Raw genomic sequence first — 27,451 nt, 5'->3', positions numbered from 1 at the left:
ATTTCTAATATACGTTCTGCCTCATTCGTTTTTTCAGAACCAAAGATAGTTAACCCTGACATAAGTAGACTGTTCCTGCAAGGTTTTGCATTTTTTAAAAATTAGATTGGGTTTTGTATTTGTATGTAAAACACCCTCAAGAAACACATAACAGTAACAATGTCATTTCCCTTTTTGTGTGTAGTGGCAATTAGATATTTCTACATTTTACAGGTTCCTAGTTGGTGGGCAAGCTGCTTAGGCGAATCTTACAAAGCCAAATGATTGGACAGGCTTCCTTTTGGTGTGGGTTGGGAACCTGAAAACATATTTCTTTTTTGCTCAACTGGCGTCAGTACTGGATTACCCCTTAGTCAAATGTAAGGTGTGTTAACCTGGTTAAACTTGCTGGTAACGTCCAAAAAAAGGAAGAACATTTAACTCTCCAAACATTTAACTGAGAAATCAAAGTGGTCACTCACAAAAAAAACACACAGTGAGAATCTCAAATACAACACATACCCAATAAAAAACAAACAAAAAAAACAAATCAAGAACTGGTTGAGGAAGGACCATGCCAAAATGATTCCACAAACATGGCGTTGCGATATGGGTTCCAGAATATATTCCCAAAATGAGCAGATCCAGGTTTGGTAAGGGTAGCATGAAGTAGTGAGCGTTGTAGTGCCAAAGATTATGTGAACAAACCGAAGATGTTGAAAAAAAGAAAACAAAATTAGATGTTCGCAAACAAACACAAACACATTAGGTTAAAACACTGTTTTGTTCAAACTTACCTAAAAAATCTGGCCACCACATCATCGCGTATGGCCCCCCCACATACTGACCTCCGACCAACCTCGGGGGGGCCATCCTCAGGTAAGGCATCCTCTGGCTGCATTGGGACACCACTCCTTATGGCGATGTTGTGAAATATCCCACACAGGACCACAATTTTCGACACCATATCCGGCAAATACATGAGCTCGCCACCAGAGCGGTGGAGGCATCTGAATCGGCCTTTTAAAAGGCCGATACAGCGCTCCACCACTTGCCTGGTGGCTGTAAGTGCGGAATTAAATGCACTTTGTGGGCCTGGTGTGGGAGACAAATAAGGAGTGAGCAGCCAGGACATGCAAGGATATCCACTGTCTCCTATGGAAAAGAATTGACAACATCAGGAACACTGTGTATCAAGCTTAACATTGTTATGTACTAAAGGTCTCCACTTACCCAGAAGCCACGCATCACCAGCTTGTAGGTTGGTTAATTTGTGCCATATCCCTGATTACCGGATGACGAAGGAGTCATGTGCACTTCCGGGTAATTTAGCATTCAGGGACAGGATCTGGAGGGAGGCATCACATACCACCATTACATTCAGGGAGTGATAGTGTTTCCTGTTTCTAAATATGGCCTCCAGCCGGGCTGGAGGCTGAAGTGGTATGTGAGTACCATCCACAACCCCTATGATGTGTGGGAAGGCAGCTATTTGGTAAAAATTGGCCTTGGCCACACTAAGGGCACCCATATCCAAAGGCATTTGAATAAAATGATAGAGGTGCTTGAAAAGTGCCTCCATCACTGCCCTCAGGATCCGGGAAAAGGAGGATTGGGAGATGCCCACCACTATTCCCACCGTTGTTTGAAACGATCCTGAGGCACAGAAATGTAACACCGCCATAAATTGCGTAAGCGGTGGTATTGCTGTTGGACTGTCAATTTGCCGCTCAAGATCACTTTCTATTAATGAGAGAGTGTCTATGATGATTTTGGGAGGTAGACGGTAGCGTCTTAAAACCTCATCATCGGGCATTCCAAAAAGGGTGACACGTGTTCGAAATATCTGGGGCCTTGCATGCCTACGATGCCTACGCCTGGGACGAGATTGAGGTTGGTCGGCTTCCGGGAGCATGGCCAGAACAATCCGCCCCAGATCAACCTGAAATTCAAAGATTTTAAAGTAAGGCTTTTGACCCACCCCAAAACTATATTAAAACAACTTAGCTTGATGATACCATCCATTGCTGCTTACATGCCGGGGTATTGTCATGATACGTCCAAACTGAAAATAAACAACAAAATTACTTGACACATTTCACTCTGTGCATTTTTGTTTACAAATTTTGTGCTAGACCAAAGTTAAAATATGCCAAACACCCATTTAGCAAAACAGCAAAGCGACATTTAACACAGTACATCAAAATGGGTCGAAATGTTGGCACAAAAAGCGAAAGAGAAACCACCAAAAAGTTAGAATGATTATTAAGCTGTTAAAAATGCGCTAATTAGTTCGCTAATACAAGTCACAAGAGTAACTACTAAAAATGCGCTAATTAGTTCGCTAATACAAGATAAAAAATGGACTTACCAAGAGCAAATATATAAGAGTCAAAATCAAAAGGTCTTTTGGGTCGAAAATAAACAAAATCTAAAATAGAAGAAATTATGGATCCAAAATTTACCAAAAATAAGAAACACAATGAAACAACAATTGAACAAAAGTTAGACTTCACAAAACTTACCAAATCAAGAAACGAGGTCCCAAAAATATAAACCAACAAAGATAACGGAAAAAAAAAACGCAAATCTAACCAACAAACGAATCTCCAACCGCCAACTCCTTTCTACGCAATCAATAAACTCCAGCCAAGATAACCTCCAACAATCCAAAAACGCCACCTCGACTTGAGACACACCAAGCCATAAATAGTGTTTCGTTTCCCGCACAAATTAAGGAGGGATCATAGGGCCGCACAATCAATGATGCGGCCGCAAAATAAGGACGCATGTATAAATACGTCACGAAAACACATTCAAATTCTGGTGTATTTCTTGTTTGGACCTCAGACATGGCGACAGACCAGGGAAAAAATGCCCAAGAGTCAGGCGGTAAGTCTTTCATGCATTTTGTATCAATGATTAATTTGAAACATAAGATTAGGCAAGTTGTGATTTTGTGAATTCTGTAAATTTACACAAATAGGTAAGGAGAATGACATGGAAGAGGCTGCTGGGCCCAGTATTCCGGCCAAAGCGGGCAAAAAAAAAAGGCAGCCACATTTCACAAGAAAGGAGATGGAGGTTTTGATCCAGAAGTGTGTGGACATCCTGCCACAGGCAGACAGGAATATGAGTCTAAGCCAGAAGTGGAGAATGTGGGAAGAGGTAGCCGTTGCTGTCAATAGGGTGGGTGATTATGTCCGTCTAGCCCGGGATGTCAAACGGTGGTAAGTAAACCCTTGCCCCCCCTAAAAACAAACCCCATTTTAAACCAAAGGATAATGGCTTCCATTTTTTCCCACAGATGGGGCGACTTCAAATATCGCTTAAAACAAAAACTCGCGGACAGGGCTAGGCATGCAAGGGGGACAGGTGGGGGTCCCACCCCTGTGTCATTGGAGTTGACGGATTTAGAAGAGCTGGCACAGGGGTGTGTGCAGCCTGTGGAGGTGTTTGGCGTGTCCAACATGGATACGGACATGCCAGACTTTGCGGCTCCTCATGTTGTCCCAGGTAAATCTTTGGATGTCATCAACTCTGAAATGTTATTGTGCCAATATGTAGATTGTAATGTGAGGCTTTTCTCTTTTTTCCTAACAGAGACACAGGCGGATGAGTCTGCTCCAGAGGGGAGCCTTGGCCGCCAAATTTCTGCTGGCTCTGCAGGGGAGGAACCAGTACATCTGGCTGAGGACCCTGCAGAAGCCAGTCCAGGACAATCCCCCTCGCAGGCAGTGGCCCTCCTCACAGAACTCAATTTCAAATCGGATTCCCATACGGAGATTCTGCAGAGGATGGACGCCAGTCTGCTACGGGTGGCTGAGGCCCTGGAGCAAAATGCTGCGGCCAACGAGACCATTGGTCAGTCCCTGGCGGAAGATACCAGGGCCAACATCCGCATCGCCAATGCCCTGGAGCAGCTCGTTCGCCAGCACATGGTGGAGCCGACCTCCCTTCCTGCCGGAACATCAGGATCCTCCACCTCTGGCACAACATCAGCCAATCCTCCAAATGTGCCTAGCCCTGTGCCTAGTCCAGAGGCCACAACATCTGCCTCTGGACAGGCCAGCCCGATGACATCCCGGACCCGGTCTGGCGCCCTCCCTCCCCCATCCAAACGGGTGAAAAAACGGTGACAGCAATGGTGACTTTTCCCACAATCCTTCTGTGCTTGGCTCATATTCCTTTCGGGTCAAAACTTCCCTCTCCTTTCTTGTGAAATGTTTTTATTTTTTTGATGTATGTTTATGTCAACAGTTATGTTGGGACAATTTGTTTGATTTGGGAACATATCTTTGGGCAAAAAAGATGTCCCCAAAATTTTTAAAATAAGTTTTTTTGTTTGAGCAATAAATTGGAAATTAAACAATGACATTGGATTGTGAAATTATTGTACAAATGGGTTACATTTAATCCTGGGCCAAAAGGCAAAAACTCGGCCAAAAAAAAAAAAAAAAAAAAAGGGCTCTTTAAGGAACGTTTAAAAATTCATATAATTCGGCAAATTCAAGAGGCACAAATAAAATGGTGCGAAACTGAAAACATGATGAAATTATTGTTACAATAGGCCCTAACCAACAAATTGCTGCCCAAATAAACCCCCCCAAATGTACGCAAATTGACTGTGTCATCCTGACATTAGCAGCTCTGAGTTCCACCTGCGTACGTTTTGTGCTATCCCAAAAAACTGATATCAAAACACATACCAAGCCGGTTCTCAATCCAACACTAATTGCTTTTCTGCCCGCCCGCGATTAATCGCAACAACATCATGGAGTCCAGGGACGGAGGAGAAGGCCATCGCCAATGTGGTCGAGTAATCCAGACCCTAAGCTGTGTGAGCATTTGGAAGGGAAAGAGGATCATCCAGTGACGTAGGAGTCGGTCCGTACACATTTTACGCTCGCATCTGCTAATGTATGTACGCCCCAAAAACGCCTCGCCACGCCTGCGTTTTTTCCATCTCCACCCTCGTCAACACCCTAAAACGCCCTGTTCTGTCAATCACATTTGACATGTCACTTCCTGTACGCTATTTTAGGAACGAGTCCCAAAAAACTCGCAATCTGCAGTACGCACATGCGCAGTGTTACACCGACGCATGCGCGGTTATTCAACATCGGAACGCAACGAGCGTACTGCTGTTAACGAGTGGCTCTGAATGAGGGCCCTTATTTGAAAAATGGTTTAGAGTTAATCCTGGCCCACAAGCCAAAAACGAAATCCAAAAAAAAAACAAAGGGTTAAAAAAAAATGGTTTCTTTAAGGAACACTTTGAAATTAAAATAAGGATGCAAATTCACCAGGCCAAAGCAAAATGTTAAAATACACACAAACATGATGACAATATTGTTACAAGATCAAAAAAAAATTGTAAAGAACATTCCTAAAAATGTACGCTAATTGATTGTGTAATCCTGAAATTAGCAGCTGAGATTTTCACCTGCGTACGGTTTTGTGCTAACCAAAAAAACTCTTTTCAAAACACATTACAAGCTGGTTTTCAATTCAAAGTTGATTGTTTTTCTGACAAGCCGTGATAAATCGATGAAACATCGAGGAGACCCGGACCGGAGGACAAGACCATCGCCATTGTGGTCGAGTAATCCACACCCCAAGCTGTGCGAGCAGTTTGAACGGAAAGAGGATCAGCCAGTGACGTATGACTTGGTACGAACACATTTGACGTTCGCATGAGCTAATTTATGTACGCCCCAAAAACGCCTCGCCACGCCTGCGCTTTCCCATCTCCACCCCCGTCAACGCCCAAAAACGGCCTGTTCTGTCAATCACATTTCACATGTCACTTCCTGTTCGCAATTTGACGAACGAGTCAAAAAAAGCTCGCAATCTGCCATACACACATGCACAGTGTTACACCGGCGCATGCGCGGTTTCACAACATCGGAACGCAATGAGCGTACTGCTGCTAACGAACGGCTCTGAATGAGGGCCTATATTAGAGGAAAGAAAAGTTTGTTTATAAAGACTGTCATTTGGAAGTCCACTCATATATATCTCAGAAAAAGGAGCGCGTGATATATTGTATTGTTTTCATTTCTGAGTAAGTTGAGGTTTACTCATCTTGCGAGCCGCCCGGTGCCATCCACGGTCGTGATGATGTTCCCAGCCTGTGACCTCCGTCGCAGTGCTGAGATCACAAATGCAGCAGGGGGTGTCATAGATCTTCTGCTGCATTTGCATTATTGCAAGGATCGCAATTGTAAATTGCGATTCTTGCTGAATCAGGCCCCCAGTTTTACATCCCTCAGGCTATTGGAACCTACTCATGATCTTTACTAAGGTAGTTAGCCTATGATATTAAAGTGACACAAGTTGAGCTTGGTCACTGGTGTGTTTATAAGGCACAGACGCTCACTCCTTGTTATTCTGGAAAAGGGGGGTGTCAGGATTCAGCCTGGGATCAGCTGTTACTTACCACAGTGCTGGATAACCCTGACTAGCAAGTGCGGGCAGACATCAGGTGCGGTGGTGGGTGATATGCTGAGTATTCTCCCCAGGGCTCAAGTGACTTCCACGCGATCCTCCATTTTGGAGTTCCCGCAGCAGTGGTTATGGGCGCAGCCATGTTGTCTATATCACCTGATTGGTCTCTTATCCAATGGTAGCCTTGTCAGTTCTCAGCTGACTCTCTTCTACACTGGACAGCTACCTTAGACTATATAGCTGGACTCCAGGAAGCAGTAAGTTGCCTGTTCAACTCTAGTCTATACCTAGAAGCTGCTTGCTGCTAGTATCATTTCAGGCTCCACGCTGAATGTTTCCAGTGACTATCTCCAGTAATTTACTTCAGCACTAATCTATGTGCTGATCTCTAGTGATATACTTCAATGTATTCTTTATGTGACATTCTCCAGTGAATCCCTTCCGTGACATTTCCAGTGTACTCTCTACTTGACACTTCCAGTGGATCTCTATGTGATCCTTCCAGTGTATTCTCCAGGTGTCATCCTCTAGTGTTACTCTTCAGTGATAATCACCAGTGTCTTACTCCACTATTTATCCTGCGTCTGTACTCAGTACATCATCCATGTACTAATTTCAAGTAATTCACTACAATGCTTCACCCACGTCTGGATCACCAGTTTATGTACTTAGTACATCATACGTGTACTAATTTCAAGTATTCTGCAACAGTGCTTCCCCTGCATCTTGATCTCCAGTGTGTGTACTGGGTACATCATCCATGCACTCATTTCATTTATTTTACTACAGTACCGCCCCTGCATCTGGATCACCAGTGTGTGTACTCAGTACGTCATCTGAGTTTTGCCTTTAGAATTCTACTCCAGTGAATCCTCTATGTGTAGTCCTCCAGTGTATCCTCTACATCTACAAGATATTCTCCAGTGCATCCTCTTTGTGACACTTTCAGTGATGTTCTCTACATTACACTTTCAGTGACATTCTCTGTGATATTTTTCAGTGACATTCTCTACGTGATACTCCTCAGTGACATTACCTATGTGACACTCTTCAGTAATATTCAGTGATATTCACTCCCGTGTTACCTGTGCTCTACATTGGTCTCTAACGATACTCCCTAGTGTTCCCTGTATCCACCACTACCTACACCCACCAGTGTTTTCCTGCTACCTCCCCACCTAGTTCCCTCGAATGCAGGGGAGGCTTCCTGGGACCTGTGGTTCCACAGCAAAAGACAATATTAACACTTCTATTTTACAGAACACATTTATACCATCAACCCAACACCCACAGGGGTGCCGGGGATAGCCCTGGGTTATCAGCCTAAGCTTGGGGTGCCTGGAGTGGGGGACCTCTTTATTGGGAGGGTCCCCACCTCCCCAGAGATCCCCGGCCTGGGCTGACTAGCGGTCAGGGGTAATGATTTGGATGGAGAACCCAGTGAAAAGGTTTCCCTGGCTGTGGCATTACTCCCCAGCTAGAAAGAGTCCGGTGCTGGAAATTACAGGGGACCCCTACTTGTTTTTGTCCCATTTTCCACAAACAGGACTGGATCAGAAAATCCCTATGCTTGTACATAAAGTATAGGGGCCCCCTATGCATTTTGACCCCTGTATTTTAAAAGCCAGCACAGGCTGTACAGAGGCCCAGGCTGGTTATATTTCTGAGGAGGGGGTGCACATCATTATTTAAAAAAAAAAAAACTATTTTAATATGGACACACAGAAACATGCTCGTATCTCATGGATATGTGCAAGTTTCTGTTATTCTGGCCTGCTCAGGATAAACTCACTATCCTGGGGCTGGTCTATTGTTTTTGCGAGTTCTCAAGCAGTAATATGTGCGAGTGAAGCACTCACACCCTACTACTTTGCCCAAGTTTTATATAGAGAGAATGGGAAAACATCTGGATGCGAGATGTTTTTTGCAAGTTATATTAAAGCCCAAAATATGGGAGTTTTACTATTGTCGAACCCTATTACATTTGCGAATGAGTAAAAAATGCGAGTTCAGTGCTAAACTCCCATTTTAAACAAAATCACAACATATTACATTTGGCTTTATGTGTTTGTGGTACTTCCTCACATATAAGTAATGTTATCAATACATCAGGATGCTAACATAATTATTAACAAGGAAGTAATGACTACTGTAGTTTTGTCACCCAAAGTTGTACAAGATTCTTAAGGAATTAAATAAGCAATTATATAAATACTGTGGGATAAAATATGTGAATAACATCTTAACAAAACTTTTTTTAAATGGCACCTGTGTGCAATTTTGATTTGTAATTTTGAGCCAAAGTAAACAATAGTTGTATGGGAAAGCGTACCAATTATTCTCAAACCAATTTCGTATAATTCTGATTGACAGAAATTACTTGACCTTCATAAGTACAGATGTGTCCTTGCTCATCTAGCTTCAATACGCCACGCAGCACAATATGCTTGGCGTGAGACGACAGGTCCTGTGCAACTCTGCTAGAATCGGGCGTCTTTCTCTGCCGAAAATGCAAAGCCTCAATTTGATGTGACTAGGGCGCACCAGGAGCTGTGCTGGTTCATTTGATATGGGCACTGCGTGCAACTGAGACTGTAAATGGAACTTGGCGTGGAAAAAAGCTGTGGCCGCTTCATCGTAGCTCTGTAAACACTAGATGATATATTGGACGATTTGTCATTTTGGGCTGAATCGGAATGACATATTGTCCACATGGTCCAGTGTGTGCACACTACTGCTCGCTCCCATGCGTCATTCATCGCATCTTCAGATCTGCCTGCAGTGCAAAGCAAAGGAGCCGATGTTACTACCACTCCTCTATTGGCCATTTAAGTTGCCTTTCTTCTCAAAGAACAACAGAAAGGACTCAACATGTCTGAGGGTGTCATTTTCTGCATCAGGGCAGGCCCATGTTTACCTAGTCATAGCTGACTGAACAATTTGTTGCCCTCCACTGGGCCTCAGCAATGGCCAGCAACTGCACCTGCTGAGCCTGCTGCATAGTGGCCACATTAGTTAAGGCGCTGAGAATTTTCTCCACCTTGCTATCTGAGCTGAGAGAGTAGTGAAATTGGGCCTCCTGTAACGTACACCGACAAGCCAATGTTTCTGACACATCAGGTATTGTTTAGTGATGAGGCAAATTTCAAGATTCAAAAAAACCTTTATATTTAAATGTTATTATATTACACTGTTTATGCTATATTGCACTTAAAAAAAAACATTAAAAAATTATATAAAAAAAACCCTTTATTAATATATAATTATTTGTTAATATATGTTGCCATCATTTCAATACAGAGCTAATTTTCTTATAGTTTTACTAAAAGAAAAACAATTTCTTTCACAAGAAATAACAGACTGGAGATTTTCTTAGCTTTAAGTAGTATGGTATCAAGACAGAAATTATGGCTTTGCAGGTCTCTGGGATCATGAGCCCCAAAGAGTGAGGGCAGACGAGGGAGCTAAACTTCAAGTCAGTTAGGGACTTTCCAGTAGCCAGGAATCTCACCCTCTCCTCAGCAGGGATGGCCCTACACAACTTGTTATTCTGCCTCCGGATGTAGGGAGTCACCAGATGCAGTAACTCCTGTAAGGTGGCATCATCCGTACACAGGAAATTGTGGAAATCCTCTGGATTGTTCTCCAGAATCTCCATGAGCAGTGGCATGTGAGATAGATTCCCTATGCATCAGCCACTCCTTTATCCAGCAGGACCTCATGACTCTTCTCCTATTCAGGGCCCTCTACCTATCAGCAAACAGCATACTAAAAGTGTTACACATGTGCAGTGTGAATCATGTGCAGTAGAAAAAAACCTTGCTCATTTGCAGAAACATCGGTTTTGCATTTATCTGTCAATCAGGTCCTAAATACAAGGTCGACCATAAGTGTGGAAACACCCTTATAAAAAGGAAATTAGTAAGAAAATATTAATCCAGTGTCTACCCATATGATATGGGAGTGGGGGAAAACTTTTTAAGGTATGTCACCAGTGTGGCGGCCATCTTGAAGTTGGCCATCTTGGATGCAACTCTATTTTTTTTAATTGGGAAGGTAGACATGTAACAAGTCAAACAGATGCAGCATTGCATAAAAAAAACAATGGTCTTCTTCTTTTAATGTATTCATTCTCCACTCCCACATCATATGTGTAGACAATGGATTAATATTTCCTTACTCATTTTATTTTTATAAGGATGTTTCCACAATTATGGACCACCTTGTGTATAACAAAATTAACAAAAAGGGGGAGGCAGAGACAGAAGACTCTTGTTTGGGGGAACTCTTATCTGTTTAAAATGAACTTTTATTCGATCTTATCATGATCAGATACACCTACTAAACATAGACACTGGTATACTGGTGAGAAAATAACATTATTCCCCACAGGTACCATAAACATCAAAACATTTATTTAAAAAAATAATAAATCATAAATCTATATCTTGGTGATACTGAACTTGACAGTATTGCAAGTAAAATGGTGATATTTAGTTGTATTACAAATCTCTCTCAACACTTGTGTTAGGTACTAAGGCAACTAGTTAGCCTTATTCACCGATAAAGTGTGTATTAGGTTATGAGTACCTAATAGCCAGTGGCGGGCTAGGCCGGGGGGCAGGGTGCCATCTGCCCCCAGGCCGGTACAATTCTAGTGTGTCAGGGCCGGCAGGCACTGGCAGGCAGGCAGAGGATGCGATGCTATGGCTCCCGTGCTGCTGCTCAGAGAGAGAGAGACGATTCAAGTAACAGGAGCTACCACAAAATGGCTGCCCCCATATCAGGCTACAAAAAGATGGCCGCTGTTGACCAATGGGGAGCAGGTTTCCCTACCCACAATTCCAAGAGGCTGGAGAATGATAAAGGGGGCGTGGCCTATCGGGGGAGTGGGAAGAGCCTAAAGAGGAGCTGAATAAGAATGATAAAATAAATGTTTTATCACACCCATGGAGGAGAGAGGGCAGAGATGAGGAGTGCCTGCTTCCTGTCTTCTTCACCCATACCAGGTAAGTGAAGGGTGTCACAGTGGCATAAACTTTGTGTTGTTTTGTTATTTAAAATATGTGTGTGCTGACTAAGTGTGACTGTATGTGTGTGCTGACTAAGTGTGACTGTGTGTGTGTGCTGACTAATACCCCTTTTCCACCTAAATTCCGGGTCTGACTCGGAGTTGGAACAAAGTTCATATCCGGATCAGACCCGGAATTTTGCCGACTCGGGATATTCCCGAGTCAGGACCACTCACACCGGAGTCGGGTCTGCATAAACCCGGCTTTTGCAGAGTGAAAATGGTTGCTTGGATATGATGTCATCTCCAAGCGCCACTGAAGCCGGACCAATCGGCCGGCTAGCAGCACACTCCAGGTCATCATGACGAGACCCTACCTCAAGGGTCTCGTCGCAAGCCCCGATGGTCGCGACAGTCTCGACCATCATGACCATCTCCTGGTCACTCGCTAAAGTTGTGGGTGGTAACCCACAGCTTAGTGAGCGGCCGGGAGGCCGTCGAAAAGAAAAAATGCGACTGCCCTCATTCAGAGCGAGCATTTGCATTTTGTGGACGGCTCTGAATGAGGTCCTAAGTGTGACTGTATGTGTGTGTGTGCTGACTAAGTGTGACTGTGTGCTGACTAAGTGTGGCTGTGTGTGTGATTGTGTGTCTGTATTATATATATATATATATAGATATATATTTATAATCTGTGCGTGGTCAAAGTAGATATTTTGAAGTGGGGGTATGGAAATATCAGGGAGGCTTTACTTAGGCAGGCCCAAATCCTGAGCCCCCTGATATTTCCATACCCCCACATCCTCTTAAACACCGCACACATTCCCTCACTGTCACAGCACACCACACACCATAGCTCATAGCATACTTCACACCACAGCACACTGCCCACCTCACCCTGCTCTGCTCTGGTCAATGCGGTCACTGCGCTTTCTTCCCTGGGCCCTTCCCCAATCTTTCTCCTTGGTGGCACTGGCATTTTGAATTCAGTGCCGGCTGTGAGCAAATGACAGCTCACGGACTGTCAACCAATTGGGCGGACACGTGGCCGCTCCTGATTGGCTGCCGGTCCGTTAACCGTGATTGGCTCGCAGCCGGAGCCAAATTTAAACATGCAGCTACTTGGTGACCGGCACTGAGACAGTGATAGCCCCAGCCTCCCCTGATTGGCTGCTGCTCCATGAGCCATGATTGATTCGTTGTTGGAGATAAATTTAAACAAGCAGAGAGCAGCCGCTTGTTGACTGGCACTGGGACAGTCCCAGTGCCAGACGGGTGCCGAAGTGAAGTGACGGCATGACATACCATTTCATACCCGCACACTTCAAGCAATGTATATATATATTTTATTTTATTTTGTCAGAAGGTGAAAAACAAGCACCTTATTGTATAATATATTCAATGTCGTTGAAATAAATAAAGGTAATTATGATGTGTACCATATAGGTTAAAAAATCAGGCATGTAGTAGTTTACTGTGGTACACACCCCCAACACTACTGTCATGCCCGTTTTTAAAATTGCACTCGCCGTTAGAAAAGCAGGGCCACTTGCTCTGGTTTGCTCCCCAGGCTGAAAGTTGCCAGCCAGCCCCTGCTAATAGCTGTTCCTATACCTCTCATTATGATATTTTGTAATATGCAAATATGACAGGCAAATGATTAAAAGTAGATCATTACTTCAGCAAGATACAGGCGCTTTTCATAACTGGTCCTATATCAAAGTCAGACATCTTTGCACTATGTATTGTGCCTTCTCAGTGAGAAACTCTAATCTTCATCCACAAAGGAATGACACTGTTTGAATCTGTATACATAATGACCATAGCTGATGAATCCTGTTTTCTATTAATAGAACATTGCCGTCGTGCAACTGTATTTTCTATGTGCAAAGAATCTCTGCTGTATAATAAATACTGCCGTGTAAATTGTGCTCTCCATGTCCAAAGGATTTTCGCTATATGTCATATTTGCATATTACAGAATACCATATTGAGATTTAAAGGAACAGCTATTAGGTACTCATGGGATGCAGTTATGGCCACCGGTCTCAATCCCGACTGCGGAATCTCAGCAAAGGAATTTAACATAGATGAATGCCGACGCCTATGTTAATCCCGACGTCGGAATGCCGAGGATGCCAGCCCGAATGAAGGTAAGTTTGGGGCACCCTTAGCGTTAGCCGCGGGGGGGGAGGGTTAGAATTAGGGGCTCTAGCAGTGTTAGCGTTAAGTTTGGGGGGTGATTAGGGTTAGGCACCCCTGGGGGGTTAGGTTTAAGGTGTGGGGAGGGGGAGTTAGGTTTAGGCACCCCTGGGGGGTTAGGTTTAGGGTGTGGGGAGGGGGAGTTAGGTTTAGGCACCACCCCGGGAGTTTAGTGTTAAGCACCCCTAAGGTAGGGTTAGGGTTAGGCAGGGAGAGGGGAAGGTTAGGTAACTTACCTGATCCTGTAAGGATTTCATCATGTTGGCCTGATGCTGTTGGGATTTGAACTAGCGGCTAAACAGCCGCCGAGTTTTCAATCCCATTCCGGTACTCATAACCTTATACACACTTTATCAGCGAATAAAGCTAACTAGTTGCCTTAGTACCTAACACAAGTGTTGGGAGAGATTTGTAATACAACTAAATATCACCATTTGGACTTGCAATACTGTCAAGTTCGGTATCACCAAGATAAAAATGTATGATTTAATATTTTTAAAAAAAAATGTTTTGATGTTTCTGGTACCTGTGGGGAATAATGTTCTTTTCTCACCAGGATACTAGTGTCTATGTTTAGTAGGTGTATCTGATCATGATAAGATCGAATAAAAGTTAAATTTTAAACAGATAAGAGTTCTCCCAAACAAGAGTCATCTTTCTCTACCTCCCCCTTTTTGTTGTTTGATTCACAGACTCTAGGGGAGCACCACCGGGAATAGGAATACCATAAAATCGTCTCTTGAAGTGTTTATTAGTGTAGATGAATAATTACCGGCTTACATTGTTGTAGACCACCCCAAAAAAAATTGCATAACAAAATTAGTAAAACACGTCCCCTCTTGTATCATACCAGATACCAACTCTCTCTCTACTAGCTCCGTCGCTCCGGGCCTCGCACCAAAAGGGGGCGGCTGTCGATTTTGATCGACAGCTCGCACCATTTTGGAGGCGTGGCATGGGGGTGGCTTCACAAACGGAGGCGTTCCCATGCGAACGCCTGCCATTTGTGGGTAGCCCCACTGACATCACCAGTGACTGGGGCTTGCGGTCACGAGACCCTACCACAAGGGTCTCCTTGCAAGCCCGATGGTCGCGATGGTCTTGACCATCGCGACCATCATCCTGGCCGCTCGCAACAGCTATGCGAGCGGCCGGGAGGCCGCTCCAAAAAAAATAAAAAAATAAAAACGCCCTGATTCAGAGCGAGTGCCTCTGGGCCTGATTCAGAGCCATACGCTATTTGCGGATGGTCGTTCTGAAAAAGAGGCTGGCTATTTAAATGAAGTGCTCGCTCTTTGCGGTCTGTTGATGCCTCTAAGTCTGAACGAGCGAGCAAAACCTGCGGCCGCTATTTTGATAAAAACGCCCCCTGGCCGCTCGCATCATACGTCATCTCTGGTATTTATTAGATTAATCGAGTGCAATCATGCGAGCAGTTCTGGCTAAAAGACAACCAAGTGACGTGGTCAATGACGCTGCTTTGTTAATTATGCACTCCCATTAAACGCCCGTTTTGACCGTTTGGCACGCCTGCGTTCGGATCTCCACTCCCCGTTTTCAAGCACCTTCCCCTGTTACCACCCACAAACGCCTCATCCTGTCACTCAAATTAGCAGGCATTTGCTATTTTGCGAGCACATGAATTTCGACCGCACTGACTGGTTCGCGCATGCGTATTAAGAGCCGTGCACATGCGCAGTTGTGCGAACATAGCTCGGAACAAACGAGCGGCCGCTTACGAGCGGCTCTGAATCATGCCCACTATCCCGTCAGCAAAAATCTCACCCGTGCAGCGCGGGTCTCTCTGCAGCATGTATGGCAGCTGCCTTCCTCTGCAGCTATTCTTATGTCCCCTGCCGGCACCAAAATCAGCCTTGTAGCTGATTTCTACCCACCGTGTGTGGCGTCTGTCCTCCCCTCTCCGGCTGCCACTCATGATGTCAGCAAAAGGGAGCTGTGTCTGGGCAATCACAAGCTGTTTGGTGAAGCCCAGGAGTAAATTCCCGGGTGGCACCATTCAGACATAAGCAGGGCAATTTCCTGGGACTTAAGTCTTGGGAAATTCCCTGGTTGATTGGAAGGTCGTGTTCCCGGGTAGGTACCTTTCAGACATACGCGACATCCCGGGAATTTGGCCAAGGCAGGACAAATTCCCGGGAATCTCGGTATGTCTGAAAGACATGGTATGTAATTAGACAAGTTGAGACTTGTGGTGTAGATACAGTAATAAATAGGAGGTTCCTCTGGCAGGTAAGTGGCGGTAGTTATTTTATTTAGAGTTGCGAGGTAATGATGTTCTTGAAAATCAGAGATACGTGAATGTTGTGAACCCAGGTCTGTTTGCGCTAACACAATATATTTTTTATGCTCCAATAATACACTTTCCTAGAATTATAGCTTTGCGTTAAGGGAGAGTTTGCTCTATAGAAGCTGAATTGAGGGCCTGATTCAAAGATGGATGCTAATGCGATCATAGCTGAGATTTCATAAGCAAAGCAGCTGTGAAAATATGCTAATGGCTTCAAAGATCACTGCTGCCTTCTTACATGCATATGACGTCGCTTACCTGCGTAATTAGACGCACATCAAGCGGCTATTTTGCCCTTGTGTCAGGTCCGACCAGCCGCAGACTTGGCAGCTGTCCTGACTTGCAGAGGGTTCCCATGCTGCGTAGGAGATCGCAAGGGCTAATTTATGCACGCCCATGTAACAGGCATTCAAACTGTTACCTCCCTCAAACGTTGACTACCTGTCATTCAATTTGCGAGTGGATCCTCTGTGCATACGTAATCGCAATTCGATCACTGCACGCGCACAGTGCGAGTTATACGCATGTCCACTGGAAAACAATCTCTCAATATACGTCTGAAATCGTCATTGCGTTCATTTCTGACTTAGGCCCTGAGTCCACAATTGTCCTTTTTCTGTGTTTTGGCTTTATTGTTACCTTTCGTTAACTGCTATATGTCCTAAATATGAGCACTCAGCTTAAGGTCAATGGTAAATTTACTAAAGTGATAGTTTTTAGAAGTGGCGATGTTGGGGGCGTGTCCTGTCCAGCAAGCTGAGAGGATGTGCTTTACCTCAGCTCCTGTTGACTATCTCTATTGGGGGCATTTCTCGGGGGTTCCCCACACTCACTCCCTGCACAGGGGCTCATTATCGATGGCTCCCCCATTCAGCCTCTACCCACGGGCTCCAGGAAGCTCCAACATCTTCCTACAAGGTGCGGCCTAACTCTGGCAAGAAGCCGCGGTCTCAATTAGTGGATCCGGCCGGGCATACATCCAGCGGCTGCCGCTGAGCCGCTACTGCTGCGGCCTGCTCCCCACCGGGTAATACCAGCGCCGCTGCCTCCTGCCTCCAGGTGCCCTTGGGGGACGGGGAAGGTGACACAGTGAGGCCTAACGATGGAGCCCCGGTCTGGTGAATACACATGGCCGCCATCTTGAAATATGCTCCTGGCGTGGCGCCTCCGCCCCTCCTATATCTGCTGAACCTACCTGTACCTCCGGAGTCTTACCTGATCCCTCCACTGACCATAGCAACCTGTGTCTTAGGTGGCCGACGGAGACCCAGTTTCTCCTCCTGCGCTCGTGGTGCTGGGGCCGCCCGCTCTGCATCCCTGTGGCGCTGTGGACGTCAGCTGACCAGCTCTTGAAGCCCTCTGCCTGTACCATCACTGCTGCAGCCACCCTGGGACCAAGTGGTGAGATTCCTGCTTCCCTCTCCCTTGTCATCGAGATTGGAGGGGGTGAGCTGCTGATATTTCTCCCTGTTCACTTGCTTAGCCTGCTGCCACACATATATGGATTTTGCTCCCCCCTTTGGCAACCTGCTATGATTACACTTCTGTAAAGGTGACACCAAGTTCCTATCCCTGGTCTAACTCAAATTAATATGTAAAGGCATCGTCGCGGACGCCAGTTGGAAGACAAAGGTAATACCTCCCGCTAAACCCGCAGCTCATAAGAGACCCAGGGAGCCCACCACTACTCATCATACCCTGCCAGCGGGTCTGGCGCTGTCTGTCGGCGGGAGCGTTGTCATAGCGCAGTACAGCGCCGGTCCTTCACCCTCCAACCCCCCCCGCCCGCAACCAACACACTCATTCCAGGCCACTGGGATCGCTGCTTACAAAGACTTCCTTCATCTCTGTACTACCCCCACATATGAAGGGGTCTCTGCACTCCTGCTGAATAGCTGGGACAATTGGGGGGTAAACAGAAGAGGACTTCCCTTAACGTGCAGTCCATCCCTATGCCAGTGACCCTGATGCCATTTTCCCTATGCTGAACCAGCAGATATCTTATGTGTAGATTTGAGTGATAAAAATGTGTGTCTCTGTTCTGTCAGAACTTTCCGGGTATATATACCTACTGTACTAATTGGGAAGACTCTGGTTACACTCTCCTATATCTGTGCAGTCGATGAAAGATCTACTACTGTTATAACCTATAAAGATAATTTACATGGAAATCTAAGGCAATTGAAATCACACACTACTGGTACTAAACTTTTACATCATTGCAAAATTGACTTGGAGCTCCCCCTTGTGGCCATTAGTGAAGTAACAAATACCAAACTCCAAATATATAACCCTGGACATATCTCAACTGCCGCATAGATACTTGAAATAGTTCTGAACATTTCTTAAACAAGAAGTTCAAGAAGACTTCCGGTGGGCGGTCAGATAGTTTGGCCGCTTTTATTTAGAGCTCCCTACTCGACATATAAGAAGTGGTTCTCACCTGCTGCGAGTGCCGATACTTGGATCCCCAATATCGACAGAAGGCCTCAGGATACTGCCAGGAAAGTGTGGCTATTGCCCCGGCTCCCTGTGCATCATACTGCCGGAATCTAGCTGCACACAGAAGCAGCGCTGCTCCTGACCGCAATCTAGGAATTGCGGCTGAGCATACACTCTGATAGAGCCAAAATCACTCCTGGCCTTGCGGTTGAGAAACTCAACCGCAGGCTTCTGCACGCAGTTTCGATGGTCGCGATGGTCAAGACCATCGCGACCATCATCCTGCACGCTCGTATATGCTGTGGGTGGTGACCCACAGCTATACGAGTTCCAGGAGGACGCTCCATATTAATGGAGGTGGGCCCTGATTCAGAGTGAGCGCTCTGGTCAGAGCGTCCGGCTCTGAATCAGGGCCTATGTCCACAGTGTTCGATTTTCAAGATATATGTGGTAAATCACATGAAAAAATTATAAATAAGTATCAAAAGTGAAATATTGCATTCATCACATGTTATATATCCATGTCGGTCAAAGAATATTATACTGGTCTCAGAACAAACATAGATAAAAATATCAAATATGAAACATCAAACATATACACCAAATTTGGTATATATTATTATAAATATGACATACATAAAACACAGATATATTCAGAAAAAGAATGGGCGAAAATCTTTTACAGGATAATTTTGAGAACAAAAAGACTCGGGGAGTCCTATCAATCTTACGTTATTACGTCTGCTTCGGTTCTCTAGGTCCTCTATTTTATCATGTAGTGCCGTTATATTCATGGGTATGCACTAGTGTTTTGGTTTCATGCAGCTCGTCCTCCAGCACCGACACCCTCTCCTCTAATTCCGTCAACCGTTGGGAGTGTTGTCTTAGTTGAGTGACAGCTGAGTTGATGGCTTCTGTCAGTGGGGCTAATTTTTGGTCTAGTAAAGGTAAGATTATAGGGAAAGTGGTTTCTCCGCACAGAATATACACATGGGTATTCATACAGGATATTTAACCAAAATTGTAAAGAATGATATAGGGTAGAATATCTCACCCGTAATAACTCATATTGGTGGTGCTCCCCAGAGCCGAATTTGTGCTTTAGATAAAGGAAACAAAGAAAAGAAGGCTCTTTTGTGGGGCACTCTTATGTTTAAACAAAAATAATAAAATATAACTTTTATTTCTTCACTTAAAAATTCCTCAGGATAACCGAAAAGGTAGGTTATAATTTAGGTAAAACTAACTAACAATTAACCGACATGTGACACTAGCCCACAACATAGATATACATAAATGTGAAGAGACATATATAACAGAAATCTTTACCAGTATTAATATAAGACAGGAGTTACACATAAAAAATAATAAATCTCCTTATTTTAAAAGGGAGTTATATTACTCTTGCCTGTGACTTTTGTTCATGTATTTCACTTAATATAGCAATGATCTGGGTACTATGTCCACAATGTAGATTTTCAAGATGTATGTGGTAAATCACACGAAAAAATTATAAATAAGTATCAGAAGTGAAATATTGCATTCATCACATGTTATATATCCATGTCGGTCATAGAATATTATACTGGTCTCAGAACAAACATAGATAAAAATATCAAATATGAAACATCAAACATATACACCAAATTTGGTATATATTATTATAAATATGACATACATAAAACACAGATATATTCAGAAAAAGAATGGGCGAAAATCTTTTACAGGATAATTTTGAGAACAAAAAGTTCTCATGCAGGGTATATCTCCTGTTATGAGTGAGCTTGATATATATGGTCTGATATATACAAATATATTGGCACCCTAATGTATATTCCCAAGATACAGCAATGATATATATATATTGTATCTATTATATGGAGATATCAAAATTATATGCATAGGCATCAATGATAAAGTATTGCATAGATCATGAGTCACACTTGTGTACATATATAGCCATAGAAAAATAGGTAAATATCATGCTCTATAATATCTGTACACCTTAAAGGTAGCTTTCTGTCATTTATATTGCTCCTGATGACAGAATGTACCCCTGCCCAGTCCAGTGTCTGGTAGTGCAATGATATACAAGATAAAGATTATGCATAAACAGTGACCTCACATTGATGTGGCTGATACCTAACAAAGCATAGCAAATAATGCATATATGGGATGCTGTTTACTTAGAAACAAATCAATAGAATGCTCCTAGTCTCAGAATCGTTGCTCACTCAGGTAATATCAGCTTATAGATACATATGAAGTCCCACACAGGGAAGATACATATTACCCATGATGAATAAGTAAGGAGGAAGTGGAGATCAGCGTGTGCACCCGCCGTTGGCTCTCCATCAGTCACCTCTGCAGGAAGTCGGGACGCGCGTTTCGCCTATTGGGCTTGATCACCCGCACATGGATGGAGAGTCTCGGCTCTCTCTTTAAATACTAGCTAGCGGGGATTACTCCCGGTCATATGGAAAGTGAAAGGGGATTATCCATTGGTTATCCAAAACACGTGATGTGTATTGGATGTTACCTTATTGTCCATTGGTTAGCTGAAACACGTGATGTAAACATCAGTGAAAAGTATAGTAACAAATAGCCACTACATTAATTATAATGTATTCATATGAGATGTCCATCATGTATTCCACTACATAGTATTTTAAGCATTGTTTACATCTTCAGGAGATAGCTTATCTATCTAAAAAAAAAAAAAAAAAAATTTCAATATAAAAACATTTTTTTACTTGTAGATGCAATTGGACACTTCACATTATTTTGTTACTACTTAATATTTTTTTCTTCACCCTTTTGTAATATGTCCTTATGATAGCTCTTTCCTCTATATCACTTTCTCTTACTTAATTGGGACAACATCTTCACCTTCTATTTAGTTACACATATCCTTGTTCATCTAAGGTGGCACTCTGTAATTCAGGGTCATAATTACCCTCTTACACTAAGACACTCACGCATCTTTTAATTAATTAGTATTTATTACACATTGTGGATGAAGGCTATGAGTAATAGCCCGTTCCCTTAACACTTCCCCAATATCACTTATCTCTTTATATCTCACATACACGTACGTTATTTAATTTCGGTACATATGTCCAATATTGACTAACTATTATTATTTTTTAGTCCTCTGACCAGAAAATATCTATTGTCCTTTTCTATTACGGTAGTAATAGTTGACATATATTATGGGCAAGTCTTATTTCCACTCAATATGCATCCATGATGGCATAGTATTTTTAGGTTATCTATATCACCTATATCTGATTTCAAGTATGTGATTATGCAGGAGGAGAATGTTTCTAATGCTCTGCAATGCGTTGCAACAGAGCTAATACATTCATCAGTACTGCTATTATTGCAGCTTTCTTCCTCTCACTTCTTAATCACCACATGAATGCTCACTCTTCATCAATATCTATTGATATATGATGAGCAGCAGCATGGGTTTCCGCCCCTGTGATGTTTTACCTTTTACTTTTTCTTGCATCTATCTTGAGCACTCTCATTACAGACTTTCACGGAAGTTTCCTGCAATATGTTTATCAGGATCCATCCTGCTGATACAATGGAATAGCAGATGCTCATCTTACTTATTCTGATCCACACTATGCTGGGGGAGTACGCTCACATGCCATCCTATGATATACATGATGACATGCAGCAGCTACAATCCCAGGCAAGATGTGTGGATAGTTTTTACTTTTAATTCCTATTCACTTTCTATATGCCATGCATCAGGTTATAATTAGTCTACACTAATATATAAGTAGACATAGATGCATATATATGGCTACCTCTCATTTATATTCATATATATATGTCCACTGTAGGTATTGTTTGAAAGATAATGGAATGGTGCATCATATTATAAATAAACCTATTTTGGAACTTTCTGCGATCCCCTCTACCCTGTCCCGCTTTGCAAACCTTTAAATTTATATCCCTGAGAGATATGGAGAGGGACAACCAATATATCTCTAAACCATGTTTTTATACTTACTCAATCATTGTTTGTAAACATATTTACATTAGCGCAGATGGACACTGACACTAGTGGCTATTTGTTACTATACTTTTCACTAATGTTTACATCACGTGTTTCAGCTAACCAATGGACAATAAGGTAACATCCAATACACATCACGTGTTTTGGATAACCAATGGATAATCCCCTTTCACTTTCCATATGACCGGGAGTAATCCCCGCTAGCTAGTATTTAAATAGAGAGCCGAGACTCTCCATCCATGTGCGGGTGATCAAGCCCAATAGGCGAAACGCGCGTCCCGACTTCCTGCAGAGGTGACTGATGGAGAGCCAACGGCGGGTGCACACGCTGATCTCCACTTCCTCCTTACTTATTCATCATTGGTAATATGTATCTTCCCTGTGTGGGACTTCATATGTATCTATAAGCTGATATTACCTGAGTGAGCAATGATTCTGAGACTAGGAGCATTCTATTGATTTGTTTCTAAGTAAACAGCATCCCATATATGCATTATTTGCTATGCTTTGTTAGGTACCAGCCACATCAATGTGAGGTCACTGTTTATGCATAATCTTTATCTTGTATATCATTGCACTACCAGACACTGGACTGGGCAGGGGTACATTCTGTCATCAGGAGCAATATAAATGACAGAAAGCTACCTTTAAGGTGTACAGATATTATAGAGCATGATATTTACCTATTTTTCTATGGCTATATATGTACACAAGTGTGACTCATGATCTATGCAATACTTTATCATTGATGGCTATGCATATAATTTTGATATCTCCATATAATAGATACAATATATATATCATTGCTGTATCTTAGGAATATACATTAGGGTGCCAATATATTTGTATATATCAGACCATATATATCAAGCTCACTCATAACAGGAGATATACCCTGCATGAGAACTTTTTGTTCTCAAAATTATCCTGTAAAAGATTTTCGCCCATTCTTTTTCTGAATATATCTGTGTTTTATGTATGTCATGTTTATAATAATATATACCAAATTTGGTGCATATGTTTGATGTTTCATATTTGATATTTTTATCTATGTTTGTTCTGAGACCAGTATAATATTCTATGACCGACATGGATATATAACATGTGATGAATGCAATATTTCACTTCTGATACTTATTTATAATTTTTTCGTGTGATTTACCACATACATCTTGAAAATCTACATTGTGGACATAGTACCCAGATCATTGCTATATTAAGTGAAATACATGAACAAAAGTCACAGGCAAGAGTAATATAACTCCCTTTTAAAATAAGGAGATTTATTATTTTTTATGTGTAACTCCTGTCTTATATTAATACTGGTAAAGATTTCTGTTATATATGTCTCTTCACATTTATGTATATCTATGTTGTGGGCTAGTGTCACATGTCGGTTACTTGTTAGTTAGTTTTACCTAAATTATAACCTACCTTTTCGGTTATCCTGAGGAATTTTTAAGTGAAGAAATAAAAGTTATATTTTATTATTTTTGTTTAAACATAAGAGTGCCCCACAAAAGAGCCTTCTTTTCTTTGTTTCCTTTATCTAAAGCACAAATTCGGCTCTGGGGAGCACCACCAATATGAGTTATTACGGGTGAGATATTCTACCCTATATCATTCTTTACAATTTTGGTTAAATATCCTGTATGAATATCCATGTGTATATTCTGTGCGGAGAAACCACTTTCCCTATAATCTCACCTTTACTAGACCAAAAATTAGCCCCACTTACAGAAGCCATCAACTCAGCTGTCACTCAACTAAGACAACACTCCCAACGGTTGACGGAATTAGAGGAGAGGGTGTCGGTGCTGGAGGACGAGCTGCATGAAACCAAAACACTAGTGCATACCCATGAATATAACGGCACTACATGATAAAATAGAGGACCTAGAGAACCGAAGCAGACGTAATAACGTAAGATTGATAGGACTCCCCGAGTCGATCAAACCAAGAGAATTACTGCCGCTTGTCTCCTCATGGCTGCCTACTGCTCTAGGTATTGAGACGCCGACAAATCTATCCTGGTGGAGAGGGCACACAGAATCGGCCCATTGCAACAAGAATCGCAGCAGCGCCCAAGACCTGTAATCTTTAAGATCCTGAATTATGCCGATAAGGTGTGCATTATGGAGGTGTATCGCAAAACTAACTCGTTGTCCTTCGAGGGCAACAAGTTGTTCCTGTTCCAGGACTTCTCATTCCAGGTTTCATAACAACGGCGAGAGTTTTCTCCCATCTGCAAGGAACTCTTTAACAAAGGAATACGCTTTGCATTAATGTATCCAGCAAAATTGCGTATTATGCATGAGGGCAAGCCTGTTTATTTTGATTCACCTAAACCTGCTCAGAATTTCCTGAAATCTCTGTAGACTAGTTCTGCTTCGCCTCGTCCCACCCGGAATGACGACGACTGATCTATGAAAATGTTACATTTCTTGATAAGTATATTGTTGATATCATTATGTTGTGGATAGTGTATTTTCTATTGTCCTACGGGCAATTTATGCTGTGCATTGCCTCAAATGTTTCAAGGAGTATTACTCCTGTTAGTTCTGATTTAATTTTTCAGTTTTATTATATGTATTACATACTACAATCTTTAGGATTGTTTTATTGGAGCCATAATTCACATTTATATAAATGCAATTATAAGCAACTTTTGTGGTTACTTGCCTGGGTTCTTAAAATTAAAAATTATGTTAGGATTTTTTGGATAATAGCTAATAATTGTTATCTAAATGCAGTTCTTGTTTATAAGTTGCACACTATGGAATATATATTGTGTTACAAGATTTTCCTCCCTTGTCCAGCTTGCTGGGACTGGATGAGAGGAAACGATAGGTATAAATATGTACACTTTCCACCTAGGGCCGGCATTGGTTGATGTATACATCAGATTCACAAAGGCCATTAACTAAAAGTACCTTGAAATTCCTTACATGGAATGTTGAAGGGCTGAATACCCCTATAAAAAGGAGGAAAATATTGCGTCATTTAAAACGTTTCTCACCAGACATGGTGTTTTTACAGGAATCCCATTGGAAGCAAGGAGATTCAAATACTCTTAGGGACAATTGGGTAAAGGAATTTAAAAGCACATCTTTCACTACTAAAACCAAAGGGGTGATTATTTTATTTAGTAAATTTATTACTTATGAGATATTAGATGAAAAGGCTGACCCAAATGGTAGATTTTTATTTCTGAAAATACGGATAGAAGTTGACATATTTACTTTTGCATGTATCTAAGCTCCCCCTGGTCCTAATACATCCTTCTTTTCTGACATATACTCTAATTTACAAGTTTGGGCAGAGGGAACTCTAATTTTAGGGGGCGACCTTAATGTGACTATGGAACCCGCTGTAGATTCATCAGGTAGCTCAGACGGGGGAAGGTCTAGACGTGGTACACCACCCACTCTATCGTTACTTATAGACACATTCCAGTTGATAGACCCCTGGCGTCACTTGCATCCCGTGTCCAGAGAATATACTTTCTTTTCCCATCCGCACAACTCATTTTCTAGGTTGGACTATTGGTTGGTCTCTGAGCCCCTGCTACACAGAGTGTTAGACTCTGAGATAGCGGATATCCTGATATCTGACCATGCTCCAGTGTGGTTTTCTCTCAGTTTACAATCCCCTACTCTCTTTTCACATAATTGGCATTTTCCAGACTATCTTTCCTCCTCGGAGGACTTTAAACAGCAATTAATAGGCCATTTTCAAAATTACATAGATGACAATATAATTCATAAACAAGATATCAATCTTCCCTGGCAAGCCTCTAAACCAGTTATGAGGGACCATGTGATAGCCTATGTCTCATATAAAAGGAAATCTCTCAAGCAAAGGTTCCAACAGGCTAGTGCCTCGGTAGCCAGAGCTTATGTTAAACTGATGCAGGATCCCTCTGACTCCCATTCCGAGAGATATCGAGACGCTAAGGCTTTATATGACCTGTTATGTTTGGAACAAGCCCAAACTAACCTTAATTTTCAAAAGCACAAATACTTTCGTTGGGGGAACCGTCCTGGGAAACTCTTAGCAAGAATGGTAAAATCTTATACATCATCTAAACCTATTTCTTTAATTAAATTAAGTCCCTCGGAGTCCACTAGGATGCCTGACAAAATAGCGGAGGCATTCTTACAGTACTATGAAACATTGTATCGGGCACCTATGGACGACTCAGATAAGGGAATGGAATTCTTAAATCAGACAGGATTAACTAAACTCACATTATTAGATAGGGAGAGTCTTTTATTACCTATAACAGAGCAAGAGATTGCCTCTATTATAAAATCGTTACCCACTGGTAAAACCCCGGGCCCTGATGGGCTGTCAGCAGCGTATTATAAATTACTCATATCACAAGTCACTCCCCAACTTTCAGTTTTATATAATTCAATACTTAAGGGGAATCCGGCACCACCTACATTCAACACTGCACGTATTATAGTTCTTCCGAAACCTAACAAAGATCCTGCCCTGGTCTCCTCATATCGCCCAATTTCTCTGCTCAATCAGGACCTGAAATTGCTTTCCAAAATTATGGCCCAGCGTCTACAGTTACTGCTCCCTAAATTACTACATCCGGCTCAAACAGGCTTTATTGAAGGACGTCACTCTACTCACAATATCCGCACTGTTTTAGCGGCAATGTACCAGTCACATGTGGAGAAAAGAAAAAGACAAATTGTGGTGAGTTGTGACGCTGACAAGGCATTCGATGGAGTGTCTTGGTCTCATTTAATACGTATATTTAATTACCAAGGGTTTGGCCCTGATTTCATTCATATATTCAAAACACTATATCAGGATCCGAAAGCCTTTCTGACAATAAACTCTTTAAATACCCGACCATTTTGTCTGACTAGAGGTACGAGACAAGGCTGCCCGCTCTCACCACTACTTTTTGATTTGGCCCTAGACCCCCTACTACGCCATTTTGAAAAGGCAGGGGGCTGGCGAGGCATTTTCTTGGCAGGACATGAGATTAAATTTTCGGTCTTTG

This window comes from Taudactylus pleione, unplaced genomic scaffold, assembly GCF_031769625.1.
Source record: "Taudactylus pleione unplaced genomic scaffold, aTauple2 ptg000217l, whole genome shotgun sequence".
Taxonomy (NCBI): domain Eukaryota; kingdom Metazoa; phylum Chordata; class Amphibia; order Anura; family Myobatrachidae; genus Taudactylus; species Taudactylus pleione.
Note: the sequence above shows the minus strand (reverse complement) of the source record.